We start from the raw sequence: 15,064 nt of genomic DNA, 5'->3' as shown, positions 1-15,064 counted from the left end.
TTTTTAGATAGCTTGGTTGATTCTGTTTTTTTCTCTTGTAGGGTATGTTAGTTGTCTTTTATGGGATGAGTTTTTCTCTTATCTCTTTTGTTTTAATAGCAATATTGAGATATAATTGATATTCAATAAGCATTTCTGGTGTTCTCCATTCTTTATAGTACATCTTTATTTCCATGTTTGAGTCTATGTGAGATGAAGTGGTGAAATAAGTCTAAGACTACCAAAAGCTAACAATTGTGTAATATTTTCTATAGATGTGTCATATGAGCATGCACTTAATCCTCATGAAAAAGGTGTGAGGTAGAAACTGTTATTAATCTCATTTTACAAGTAGGAAAATTCAGGAAAGGAGTGGTTAAAGCAAATGCCCAAGGACAATTCAGTAGCAGGTGAGGGAACCAGGAATAAAAACCTAGGAAACACGTCTAACAGGACAACAGGATTCAGGAACAAGGATGAGTCTGTATGTGCTAAACTCAAATACGTAACTCTTTGGAATATATGCTTCTACTTGGCATTCACAATTGAGAAGTTCAGCAGGTAGTTGCAGATATAAGCTTATATCTAGGGGAAATAGGTAACTTCATACTCACTCTACCTTATAAGTATTAATAGGTTTCTATAATTTCTAAGGAATTATCTAGGTATATGTTGGACAAAAAGTTATTGTATTTAGATAATTACTTTTATAAAAGTTTGTATAGTAATTTAGAATCCATTTTTTCCTGCACAATCTGAGTTTTCTGTTCATTGACATTATTTAACAGTTATTAAAAATGAACATTGTGTACTATAAATAGAAGCAATGTGTTTTTAAGACAAGGGATCTTGAACAGAGATGGACTCCACAGAGCAGAGAAGGGCTTGTCAAGGCAAACGGTGGCGTTACGGTGTTTGCCTTAGTGCCTGGGTGCTTTCTGCTTCACCCTCTATGCTGGGGACCACTTTTGTAATCTACCCCTCACACCCATGGGATCCGCCCTTTAAATTGTTTTGTTTTTATACGTCTAACTTTGTAAGGATCTACCAAACCATTCCCACCAGCAGTGCACATGTTCCCATGGCTCTACAACCTTGCCAGTATTTACTATTGTCCTCTTACTTAATTTCAGCCATTCCAAGGTGCTGCATCATGGTTTTGATTTGTGTTTTCCCACACTGAGCATGTGCTTTTTGGCCGTTCTAAAGCTTTGTTGGTAAAGTGTCTGCTCTGGTTATTTGCTTTTTCATTGGCCTTATTTTGTATTTTTATTATCATTTCTTAAGATTTGATTTTACTTTTTGAATATAAGTTTCTGTCATATATATGTATTATAAATATTTTCTTCCCAGACTGGGGCTTACCTTTTTATTTTCTGAACAGTATCTTTTGATGCTCAGAAGATTCTAATTCGAATGAGGTCTGGTTTATTACTTATTTGATTTTATATAGTTTTTTGTGTGTGTTTGTTCTCTCTAAGAAATCTTTACCTGTGTTAAGTTCAAAAAGTTTTTCTCATATGTTTTGTCGTAGGGACTTTACAGTGTTAACTCACATGTTTGAAAGAAGCCCTTTTAAATCAGTGATATAGCCTCCAAATCTATCACCTCCCAAATTCAGTAATGAAAATTAACTTATTGGAGATGCAATTATCCCTGCACTTTGTGTTTGGAAAAAAAATTGGGAAGTCATCCAATAAAATAACTCACAAAAACGTTTTAATATTTTTCACCTTATTTTGAATGGAGGTTTTTGGATTACACTCTAAGCAAACAGTAAGTACTAACTGCACACTCCAGGTTGTGTCATTTTAGCAAGGGAGATCTTGGAAGACATTTGGATTTCCCAGGGCCATTCATTATACCAACAGAGGGAAAATCCTCAGAGAAACTGGAACAGTTCTCTTCTGTATCTCCTTCTCCAAAACACAGATCTGCTATACACAGTTTGCAAGTCCCAGGGGTACTACGGGTTGGCTATGACTTGAAAGCCAGCCTGGGAGCTGAACAGTAACCCCAGCTAGTAAATTAATAGGGATTCAGCATTGCTATTATTTAATTTGAGATCATAAAATCATATGCTGACATTTTCAAGGTTTAAGCACCAAATTTGAGAGGATTTTTATCTTTTATCTCTTTCTTTTCAGCTCTAAGAGCTACCCCCAACGTCAGGCTTGCTGGATACGATATATTATACCAGGAACATTGGTGTTTTGTCATCACTGCCACCTGCTGTTGCCACTCTATTTTGCCACACACATTTCTGCTTCTACATCAGCCACAAGGTATAAAAGACTTCCTTATTTTCATTCCCTCATTAATTGTTTTCCTGTTTTCCTCCGCAAGTGACATATTAGAAATACAGCTTCAAGACTAATCGTCAAGGAGGATGTTTAAATCAAAACCCAAGTTATAATCAAAGCTCATTACTTCCCACAAAAGGGAGGAGTGTGGCCATCAATGCAAGGTTTCCTTGAAAATTATGAGCAATTTTTCATGCATTCACCTTCAGCTCTAATATGTACATGCACTTGTATTTTTAAAATATTCACCTCACTTAAAATATGTCATCCTAGGGGCATTTTTGCATAGAAGAAAACCATAAAATACAAAGTTCTCCTGCTGATTGAAACACACTTAATATGATCCCCTGCTGAATTTCTGCAAATCCCGCAAATCTTTCAAAGGGGAGGGAGGACAATTATATTTTCAGCCATGTTCACTGCTTAGGGAGGGGAGTTGGGGAAAAGTCAGGCCATCATTATTATTTTGTTCTGTGAATTAAGAGAAGGGTTATTCTGTATCTGCTCCTCTGTTGACAGAGGTGGAATCTACCTGGTTGACTGAAGACTGTGCACCTTGACTACTATTGAATCATGCTGTTTTGTCCCAAACAATTTTACAGAGAGGAAGTCCGTTAATGTATATTATTCTCCTACCAAAGCTTCTGTGTTCATTGTATGCAAACCCGAGTGTCCATGGGCTACAGAGAACAGCGTGTGCAATGTGGAACGAGACGCAGTGTGTGTATTAGATAGCAGCTTCTTACATTGACTGTGACAGCGACATTAAATACTAGTGCGGCACTGTGCATTCACCATCTGGAATGCTGGAGTTTACAAAAACAGCCCAGAACAAGATTTTAATAGAGTTGGGTGTCCTCGTCGTCTTTCAGACGCTGTTGCTTATCAATCGTCAGAGACTATTTGTCAGTCAACTGTTTTCATTTGTCTGGAGAGAATGTTTGTTTTAGTAACTGAGAGCTGAATAATAAAGATTTGAAGCTAAAACTTCATGTTTATTAATCTGCGCTATTCTCAGAGCCCCTGGGTTCTCCCCAGGAAAGCTCCGGTCTTGGTATCACATCCAAGGATTAAGATGTGGGACCTCTGGAGGTTGTCTCCTCAACACCCATTGGATCCTCAAATTAAGCCCTTCTTCATAATCTCTCTCTCCTCCAGAGTGATTGGTTTAGGAATGACCAGGGGACTCAACACTATGAAGGGAATTCTCGGTGGAAGGTGTTGGGAAATGAATACTTCCTAGTTGCCTTGTTCCTTGCGCCTCCAATGGATTTGATGATTGGAGACTGAGTATGAAGCCAGCTCATCAGGAGGACGGAGACAAACGTGTGCAGAGAAGTGTGTTTTGAGCGCTGCCACACCATCGTCAGAGCGGTCCTATTTCCAGACCTCCTGTTTGGGAGATAATTAATGACCTCATTTTTTAAGCCAAAATGAAATGAGGGTTTATTTTCCTTATAGTCAAGGGCATCCCACCTGAGATAGTAAATATTTTATTGCAACTAACCATTGTGAAATTTTTAATTGTTTGAAAAAATATTAAATGGCTTTGTGGAGGGATTATTTTTCAGAGATAGGACTTACTTCTCAATATATAAAATACAAGATGTGCAAAAAATCAAAGAGTACAACCTACAGGTAGAGTCCCACATGTACCTCTAACAGGTGCATGGCACTCACGATTTTTTTTTTTAATTCATGTAACTTAAAATATATCTCCTGAGGAGTATATTTGCATAAGAGAAAGCCATAAATACGGAACACTCCTGCTGCTGAAGCACAGTTAATATTGTCCCCTGCGGAATTTATGTAAATTCTGCAAATGTTTCAGAGGGATTCGAAAGGAGTTATATTTTCAGCTGTGTTCATCCCCCTAATGGGAAGATGTTTGGGGAAATTTTATATCATCATTATTCTTTTTTCTGTGAATTAAAAAAAATAGGTTATTCTGTGTTTGCCCTCCTGTTGACACAAATGGAATCTCACCAGCTATTTATGTAACTTTTATGACATTCTTCCCAACAATTCAGAGTTTGAATGCATGAATTATAAAATATCTATGTCAATGTATAAAAACAAACGAGTTTTTAAACAAATCCATTCATAATGTAGTACAAGTGACTTATTCTGACTCAGTAGTGATGCTTTTTATCTGCGCTGGTGGAGGCCACATCCACGTCTGCCATCTCTAAGCATCGTTGCTGCCACATTGGCAGCTGAAGAGGACAGAGTGGGGTGATGTGTCAGGATCTGAATTATAGACGTCATCGGAGGGTTATAATTACAATCTTACTGCTGCTATCGCAGTATCTTAGGAATTATTTTCTGAACAAAAAAATAACAGCTTTTTCTATAAATATTTAATCTTTTGGATCATTCAAATTTTCTGATTATTAGAACATCATTTCCCATTAATTCCTATAATGTAGATATTACCCCTTATTCTCCTGGTATTAAATCCAGCTTCAGAATTATGAACAACCTTAATGATAGTATTGACACCCAGGTTAGGGCCAAAAAATACCCTAATACAAATTTTGTCGTCTGCTTGCAAAGAGGAAAAACAAAGCAAAACATGGTAAGTGTTCTTGGTTGACACTTTTCATTTCCTTGTGGGTGCACTGACCTTCAAATTATACTTAAATTATTCTTATTCAGTTTTATAGATTTTCTATTATTTTCAAGGATTATGCCTTGATTTTTAAAGGCTCTTGCAAATATACTTTGTATTTCCTCTAAATATTTTATTTCCTATAGAGTCCATGTGAATAAATAGTCAATATATAGTCAGCGTGTTTGTTACTCACACCCTGACTTCCCAGTTATCCCTCCACTATCGGCGCCAAGTCCCCAGTTTTTACCAACTGTGCTGAGAGAAAGGCAGAAGTTGGGATGTTGCCTCTAGTTACAGATAAAATTGCCACACTGCCAAATCCACTTTCAAAACAATGTAAATGCATATGTATAAACTCTCAATCATTTTCATCACTCAAACCCTGACTTGTCGGATAGAGTGGTATTGTAAAAGTTATATAGGATGTATTAAAATCCCTCTCTTAAAACAAGTTTAGATGTACAACAGCTGTTTTATTTTCAATGCAAATATACAAAACAAGCTGTTCATCTTCTGTTTATGATATGCTGACACGAAATACCTAACAACATGCTGGCTGTTGCTTTCTTATAGATCCAGGTTGCCCACTTGAAATCCCCGCCATAGAAAAAAAAGTCCTACGTATGGATTTTTTCCCATAAAATGAAGGAAATTGGTTGAAAATCATCTTGTGTTTCAGAACATAGAGGATGAGCTTAGGGTCAGGGCAACCTGCACACAGGTGTGTGCTGTTGGCTCCCATTGTCCAGCGCTTGGTCCCACTAAGCCTGAGTGAGCATCCTGTCTGAATTCTAACTGCAGGCGCCTCGATGATCGCCATCAGTTAGGCTGAGTATGTGAAGTCATACCTACCGCCTCTCTGTTCTAATGGGTCTGTTCTTCCAATATGTTCACAATCTAGACCTGATTCTGGAAATCTCATGCTTCCTTTCTTCAATTTTGTTCTTAGTAGACTTAAGCTCAAAGTATTGTAAATATATAAAAACAATAAAAGCTTGAAAGAAAAAAAATGATCAGAGAATGTGCCTCTCGCAACTTTTTATCTAAATCATCTGCATCTAATGCATACTGATCAAAAATTCCCAATGCAATTTAGGAGATGTGCGTGTTATGTGTGTGTGTGTCTTCGTGTGAAAATCTAGTAACTGAAAGGCAAGAACTGTATGAGACATTTCTGTGTCATCATCACCACCTAAGTATTCATCGTGTACAACGTCGTGTGCAAGGTTTGTGTTGAAGGGGATAGCCTAGCCTTACATAGGCATAAGGGGAGTGATATGATAATGTGTTAGTTTTCTTATTGTCTTATAACTTTGCTTTTAAAGAATTATATTACTGGACAGTATGGCTCTCTTTCTCCTAATTGGAGAAACTGCATATCAGCCTATCAGCACAATTGTGCTGTTTTTTTTAATGTAACAATGTTTCCAATACTGTATTCTGAATATGACTGTGATACTGCATGCCAGAAAAAGGTTAGAACTATTGTTCATTAGTGTATAAGCTGGGCTATGAAGCAATTGTATCAATGACTCTAGGCTACCACGAAACAATCATACTGCTGCTTCTTTGTTACCAACACACAGGTAGTTATACCTGTAAATAAATATGAATTTCTTTTTCACATTATCTTTTATTTTTTGATGTCTAGTGTTAGTAATACACACAACATCTACAATCTTTTATATCATATAAAACTCATGCTGTAGGTCCTGACAATTCATCTTGTAAAGTTATGGTACTGATAAATACAGTGCAATACTGTATTTTCTCTTCCTTGTGATTTTCTTAACAATATTTTATTTTCTCTAGCTGGCTTTACTGTAAGAATACAGTATGTGAGACATATAACATGCAAGATACACGTTAATCAACCATTTATGTGATCAATAAAGCTTCTGGTCAACAGTAGGCTATTAGTCGTTGAGTTTCGGGGGAGTCGGAAGTTACATGTGGACTTTCGACTGGGCAGGGGTTCGGTGCCCCTAACCCCCATGTTGTTCCAGGGTCCACAGTATTGAGGATGTTGATGTTGTGAACGAGTCATAATTCCCTTGGGTGCAGCAACCGAGCTTCCTTATCTTTGTCTGCTGTGCCTAGTAGTGTACTTAGTACGTTGTAGGCTTTTTGTAAATGTTGAGTGAATTCACAAATGGGAAGTAATGTCCCAGAAGCTGATAGATGTGTTTTTCATGGCAAAGTTGAGTTCTACTCAACAGCATCACCCTAGAACACAGCATCTTTAGGGCAGATACTGAGTTTTATTCACATTTTAATTCATTGTGTTTGGTAAAATGACATCTTGATGGCAGGGGTACTTTCCTTGTGTTCTGGTAAACAATAGTGATAATTAATAAAAGAAGAATTAATTAAAGAGAGCAATATTCTACCTGTAGGGAGTCTAATAGCTTTTGGAAGCATATACATTATAATAATATATAATTCTATATTATTATATAATGTCATATTTCTGTTTTTATACTCTTCAATTGATTATACTCAAGAGGCATACTAAAAAATATTTAGAGCCATCTCCTCGATCCTCAAGGTATAACGCAAAACCATTTTTTCTTAATTATCTGCTTTTTAAAAATCCCGTAAGACAAAAGGATGAAAATATTTCCACAATGCCATTTAATACACAGTGCCATAGGTTATAAGATTTGTCATTGTTTACGGGACTACCAAGGAAAAAGCAGTGTACGGTAAGTTACATCATAATATTTTCTCATTTGTATTTTTATCTTTTACTCAAGAATGTAAAATTTCTATACTTATTTAAACATGGACTTTTTTCATGTCATGCGCATTAGTAAAAAAAATAAGATCAGTGTATTGATCATGGTATTCCTACCAAAACCTCACTCTGAGTCCAACTGAATTCTATAACTTTTTAATTCAAAGTCATTATGTCCATGCTTTCCTACAAATTATTTTCCTCTCTCTGCTACAAAGATCTGAAGTGATGGAGATTTTCTTAAAAGAAGGCTCCCCTCCGATGTTTTCTTCCACGTCACTGCCATCCACTCTGCAAGGTTTGAGGCTGGAATGTTTTCCGACAATAAACTGCAATTATATTATTTCCTCAGAGCCCTGTTGTTTGCCATGCTGAGGGGCTGCCGTTGACCACACAAGTCGCCAGGAATAGAACCGAGTCACCACACCTTTCATCTCATTTGTCACCTTTTCAAATACACGCCTGTGAACTGCATTAAGAACCAAGACACGTGAGGGCTCCGTCTAGGGCTCCAGGACCTCCGTGCTGTGCAAATTTTAGCCAGCTCTCCCTGCTCACCTGACCCCCCTTCCAGGTTCTGTGCCTACACAGCAAATCACTGGGGAGGATCTCCTTCCTAGGAACTGGGGTACAGGTTAGACTTAAATACGGAAGAATGTTTAGTGACCAGCAGTGATTCACAGCTTCCAGTGACGTGCTGCTCTACACGACCTGCATTCATCACCTTGGTCTTCAATGCACCGACACTGCAACTTTAAGGCATGTCAAAAACGAGAAAAACCGGGGCTTCCCTGGTGGCGCAGTGGTTGAGAGTCTGCCTGCCGATGTAGAGAACACATGTTCGTGCCCCAGCTCGGGAAGGTCCCATGTGCTGCGGAGCGCCTGGGCCCGTGAGCCATGATCGCATCCAGAACCTGTGCTGCGCAACGGGAAGGTCACAACAGTGCCTGCGTACTGCAGAAAAAAAGAAAAAAAACACTGGATAAACCAGTACTTTCTATATAGTTTTCTATTTTTTCCTGATTTAAGTCACAATGAAAATTAAGTAGCTTCTGCTCTACTAAAGTAGACAGGAACTTTCTGACACATTAATGTCCGATGCCTTTAAAATAGTACCAGATTGTGCATGAATTGGACTTTCTTTGCTGTGGATTTTTTATATATCCATTATGAAGAACCGGGCAATGTTTTCTTACCTTAATTCACATCGGATGCCGTATAATAGACAGTCTTTTTGCAGTATATTTCTAACGGAACACAACAAAGTTACCTCAAAGTATCTTCTTAGATCCTTTAAAGCTTGGTTTTGGAGTCACGAGCCAATATTCAATTATGCTCATTCCTCAAATGATGAATACTTATCAAATTTATTGATTATAAGTTTTGTTTAGATTCTGCTTTATTTCCATATTTTTTTACTTCAATGTTGAAATGTAGCATCATTTTAAAGACATATTGAACACCAGTTAAGCTGAACACATGTTCAACTAATAATATACATTTTCTCAAAGTTAATGACAACATGGACATCTCTGTCCAAATTTGCACACATACAAGCATTGAGAGATACTTTTTATAGCCACTGACCATGATTTTCAGACACATTGATGGAAAGATATATTCAATTGCAAAGATGTTAAAATGTGGAAATTGACATCATAAAATAGATAAAATATGGACTTTTGCAAGACTTATAGGTGTTTTAAGGTTAAAGTGGTCTATTCTCTATTCCTAGTTGGTGAAAGACCTCAGTGGTGATCTACTCCTGGCTCAGAAACAGATTGTGAATGTATTATGACTATATGTGAGAAAATGGATTTTACGACATACAACCTAGGACTTTTAAAGGTATAACTGTTTAATATAATGTTGGAACAGTGGGCATGGCTTTGTTGACTCAAAAATTTTCTACCCACTCCAAAATATTAAATAGGAAATTCATAGAGGTAAGATATTATCACTGGAAAATATCCACTAAAATAATGTGAAGCCCTTTTGTATACTATGTTTATGTACCTGAGGCAAAAACCTGTGATGTCTTTGTCTGCCCTGAGACAAGATGACATTGGACCCACAGAGAAGTTTTTTAAAGAACGGTCATCAAAACTTCATAAGGAAAAATAGATAACTTTCTGAAGTGTCTAAAAAAGCCAAAAACAAGAATTGCCGTGACTATACCAATATTTCATTCTTTAATGAAATTAATTCTTGAAAAGAGTAAATTTCAAAGTCAAGATTAGCTCCCCAACTAAGGTAAAAGTATAGGATATATACTGTTGTTTATCTGTGACAAATACCTGCAAACATGGGTCCTGGGAGGGTAGGCTTATTGGGTAAATTAAATTCCCTTATTGTATTATATGATGGTAAGATGTCACCTATGGGAAGAAAACTACCTAACGCATTGTGAACTGAAAATGCCACCTGCCGTCCATGTCAGTAGACGAAGGACGTCACAGCCATTAAGCCATCACATTACAGCCTCCCGATTGCGAGCCCTGAGGGAACTCGGGATGGAAACGGAATCCCGCGTCATTGAATCATCAGACACTGCAGCCACCCACCCTCCCCCTGCAACGGCGTACCCTGAGGAAGCTCAGGACAAGAAAACACAGGATACTGGCCCCAGAGAGCTGAGGTGCATATCAAAGGAACGATTTCAATGAGCATTTCAAAGATGCTTGCATCTTCCCATACAAAGAAAAATGCTAAATTCATTAACTTGAGATATCTGGTTTTCTTTTATTAACAGTAATCTTTCGATGTTCCAACTCTCTGGGCTTTGCTGCAAAAACTCCTATATATCCTGGCTCCCACCCTTGCCTCTTCAGAACAGTTTCTCAGCGTTATCTGAGATGCTGTGTCCTGGGCTTGAAGTCCTCAGAATGTCCATTGAATAAAACATAACTCTCAGCTTTCAGGTTGTGCATTTTTTTTCAGTCGACAGCATCAATGAGAGTAGTTATTCTATATATTCTATTCCTTCAAGATTAGGTATTTATCATAATTAAAATAGAGTTTAGCTTAACAATATATTACAGGATCATTTCATAGCAACTCAATTAGTATTTCAGGCTGAGGTTCTGGTTTGCTTACATAGGCTGCTAAGACCTCAGTCTGATGGCCTCCTGTTTAATAATTTAACAAAAGAAACTTTATTGACGTGATAAAAAGCAATTATGAAAAAATACAGTTAACAACATACCTAATGGTGAATGGCTTAATGTTTTCTTCTTTATTTGGAGAATGAGCAATGATGTTCTCTGATCACCTCTATCTAGATGTCTTGGAGGTCTGAATCAGTGTAAAGCAAAAAAGGGAAACCAAGGATTACAGATTAGAAAGAAAGGGTTAAAAGAGTCATTACTGTAGCAGCAGATGAAATAATCAATGAGGAAAATACTAAGAAAACGAAATAAAAGTAACAGTGACATTTAGTGAGAACCCAGGATACAAAGTCAATATAAAAATCAATTTGTTCTCAGGCGTCAGTGAAAATGCCATAGTAACAACTTCGAAAATCTTCTCCATAAAAGCAACAAGAACAAAAAAACTGGCCCAAATTGTCAGAATCAACATTTGCAGACTCTGGAAATTAACCCCAGGTTGTTGAGCATTATTGAAGAAAGACAGCTGAATCTTGGTGAGAACAGTAATTTTTGCAGCTTTTGGTCCTGGTCAATTTCCATCCCCTGCCCCCAGCTTTGAAAACCAACAGCCCAGTGAAGGGCGGCAGACTGTGTCATCCCAGCATGTGCCTCGTGGGCATGGGATTATTCTGAGTTAATTACTTTGAGAAACTGCAGAGGAGGAGAAGTTGCCCTTTTGTAAGGGGAATCTGCATTTATAAAAGAGATTTCCATTACAAAGGGGGCCGACACTGGAGGTGACATTTCACCTGGGAGATTCGTCAGCCCAAGGGCAACCTTTGTCCATCATCATTTCCTCCTCTCCCCACCCCCAAGCCCCCCAGTTCTCAAGCCCCCAAGCGCTATCCCTTTCCTCAGCTCAGGCTGGCGTAAAAGCCTCCGTCTCCGGCCACCTGTTAAGCCTCACATCTTTGTGGGGCTTCCATGCATATGTAAGTAATTCAAATTGTATTTTCTTCTTTTAATCTGTCTTATGTCAATTTAATACTTAGACCAGCCACACAACCTAAAAGGGTAGAAGGGAACATTTCCCCACCCCAAAGGTCCAGGGTGAAAACCAGAAGCCTGGCAGCCACCCAAGGGGACAGGATTTGGCTGGAGCCCCTTCAAAGCCTCTTCTCAGATGACTCTAATCCTCCGATCTGGAAGACCGCAGGTGCAAAGCTGTCTTTATTTCACTTGACTGGAAGTTCATTCTAGTCTAGTAAAAAGCCTTTTCCCTGTTTTTTTTCCCTGAAAATAATTATAAGCATTGTATTAAAAAAAACATAACTCCAAGGATTTTTCCACATTATCGTTTGGAATAGGAAAACATTGGAAACAATATAAACGTTATCGATAGAGAACAAGGTCCCTAATGTGTGATATATCTACAAATGGGGATGTTGGCATGATATTGAATAAAATGTCACAAATAGCTTTTAAAATATACTTAGGTTAAAAAAAAAGTCCAGAAGAGGATTTACAGTACTGCTGTTAAAAATAAGGTATATATCTGTTTGTATATATGTATGAAGTGTATATACGTATGAAGTGTATATGTGTATGCACTTATACATGACAACGGTGGCCATCACTGGGCAGGTGGATTGGGTGATATTCTTAGAGATCATTGTTATTTGGGGGAAGTGTATTCAAAATTATAATATTTCATGTTTTGAAAACCAAACAAAAATATTGTTTTTGTGATAGAAACCAGTGAGATTAAAGTTTGGCAAAATCTTCTTGGGTTATGGGATGCTCACAGTAGGAAACTTACAAGTAGGTTAGCAGGAAGAAGGCAGTTTTGTGTGAGATGGAAGTCAACAGCTTATCTAGAGGTTTCTGATATCCAGATTTATCAGAAGTGAGCTTGGACTTAAAAAGGAGAAGAAATCCTTATACAATGACTAGATATTATTTTTTCTAAAGATTACAATGAAAATCTCTATATAATAAGATTTCTGGGCCCTGACATTTATTAAGCCCATTTATTTGTATTCAATACAACACCATTTTAATTGAATGAAAAAAACATGAGCATCTATTAAAGTTTACTGTAACTAGATTTAAATAAACATCTTTAAAGTAGAGCTTATCTAAGAGTCTACATTAGACTGGATAAAGCATGTTATTGCAAGGGGATTTAGGGATTATAAAGATATACCGCAAACCCAGTCTTGAACTTTTATTATTGCAAAAGAAAATACAGAGGAGGGGAAAATGAGAATATGGAGAAATAAAGCCTCAACCTTTTACACAGTCGTGATTGTGAATTAGAAAATTTGACAGCTTTTAATTAATTGATGAAATAACCCCTAGATCTCAGGCCTAGGCAGCCAGTAATCTACCTTGTATCTCTGAAGATTTGCTTATTCTGGGCGTTTGAAATAAACGAATCATATAGGACGTGTCCCTTTGTGACCAGCTTCTCTCACTCGGCATGATCTCAGAGTTCATCCGTGTAGTAACGCCCATCAGTACCCCCTTTATTTTTATTGCCAAATAATCTTCTCTGGTGTAGATGATGCCATATTTTGCTTATCTTTTCATCATTCAGTAGACATTTCGGCTGTTTCCACTTTTTGTCTATTAGGAATGATGTTGCTATAAATATTTTACACAGACTCTTGCGAGGTCTTACGCGTGCGTGTCCTTTTTGGTACCTGCCGAGAAGTTGAATTGCTGAGTCTGAATTGCTTGCTGCTGAGCTGGTGTTGGTCAAGGTGGCAGGTCAGCCCCTTGTGCCGGCTTCACATGAGCTGCCGCGGGGACATGGGCCCCCCTGGGGCGAGCTGACCGCAGCACGCAGCCCCCGGGGGCAGCTCCCTCCCACAAGCAGGGTCTCAGTCCTTCTGGCTGCACCAACCGGAAGGGAGCTTCCGCAACCTGGGGCTGAGAGGATGAGAAATGCCAGCGGCCGCCCTCCTGGGGCGGCAGGTTCTAGAGCAGAGTTTCGGGCACGGAGCTCGGGTGGGGTTAAGGTACTGGGTTCTTCTCAGTGGCCAGAGACTGGCCCCATTCTTACAGTGAACAGTTTTAGCTGAATGATTATATCTCCATTTGCTGTGTGCCCTCAGGGTAATTCCCAGAGACTGGAGTTCTTTTTATAATGTTCACTAGTTAAATGGTTGATCTGCTGGAAGAGGGTCCAGTAAGCGCGTCACTCTACTGTCCAGGAAAGCCCAACCTTCTGCAGCCTGTTACTGCATTCAGGTGCAGCCTACAACCCGCACCCTTCCGACTCACCGTCCTGCATTCTTTCAGTTTAAGGAGAAGGGGACGCTCGGTGTTCTGACGATACTCCATTTTCTCCGCTCAGGGCCATCGCAGCACTGCTCTTGAGGGTGTCCCCTGCACGTCGCCGGGCACCATTCACATCATGGTCTGTTTGCCCTGCTCTAAGTGACTGTCCTGACAGTCTTGGCCAATGAACCCGAAAAGATCCCTTTTGTGTGAAAATAAATAACGTTTTCATGTAGAGCGGAGTTTTAGAGTACAGGCAGACCTCCAATTGTTGCATTTCACAGATTTACGCACTGGAGGGCTGTGGAAACCCCGTGTAGAACGAGTCTATCGGTGCCACTTTCCAACAGCATTGGCTTATTTATGTCTCTTTGTCACGTTTTGGTAATTTTCTGGGAAACTTACAGATTGTAACCCTAAGTGACTGTACCATTTTACATTACATAAATTACAGTTCATAAGGGTTCCAATTTCACCGCACTTTCATCAACTTATCTGGTTTTTTTTTTTAGGATCTTTTTAATTTTTTTTTGATTACCTGGTTTTTAAGATTACATCCACCCTACTGAATGTGAAGAGGTTATCTCACTGTGATTTTTAATTTGCGTTTCCCTAACCACTGATGTTGCACGTCTTTTCATGTGCTTATTGGTCATATGCGTATCTTCTTTAGAGAAGGGTTTATTCAAATGATTTGCCCGCTTTAAATTTTCTTTGTCTTTTTATTATTGAGTTGTAAGCGCTCCTTATGTATTCTGGACACATGTTCTTTATCAAATATATGATTTGCAAATATTTTCTTTCACTATGTAGGTTGTCTTTTCACTTTCTTCATAGTATCCTTTAAGCATAGTAGTTCAGTTTTGATGAAGTCCAGTTTATATATTTTTCTTGTGTTCGTTGTGATCTTGATGTCATGTCTAAGAATCAGTTGACAAATACAAGGTCATGAAGATTTACTCTTATGTTTACCGCTAAGATTTTTATAGTTTTGGCTCTTATATTCCCCCCTCTATATCTACAGTTACTTTTGTTTGTTTTAAAGTCCATTTTGTCT

General features: G+C 38.3%; 1 long non-coding RNA gene across 1 annotated transcript in view; it reads left to right on the top strand.

Annotated features, from left to right (window-relative positions):
* Positions 1 to 3,260, top strand: part of LOC132508286 (uncharacterized) — a 39,775-nt gene extending 36,515 nt beyond the window's left edge. Inside the window, exons 3-4 of the long non-coding RNA XR_009536510.1 lie at positions 2,127 to 2,264; positions 3,155 to 3,260. This is a non-coding gene — a long non-coding RNA (uncharacterized LOC132508286). The remainder of the gene's footprint in view (positions 1 to 2,126; positions 2,265 to 3,154) is intronic.
* Positions 3,261 to 15,064: the final 11,804 nt, after the last annotated feature.

Source organism: Lagenorhynchus albirostris, chromosome 17 (genome assembly GCF_949774975.1).
Source record: "Lagenorhynchus albirostris chromosome 17, mLagAlb1.1, whole genome shotgun sequence".
In the NCBI taxonomy this organism is placed as follows: Eukaryota; Metazoa; Chordata; class Mammalia; order Artiodactyla; family Delphinidae; genus Lagenorhynchus; species Lagenorhynchus albirostris.
The sequence above is the reverse complement of the archived record's forward strand: the minus strand, read 5'-3'. Positions and strand labels throughout refer to the sequence as shown.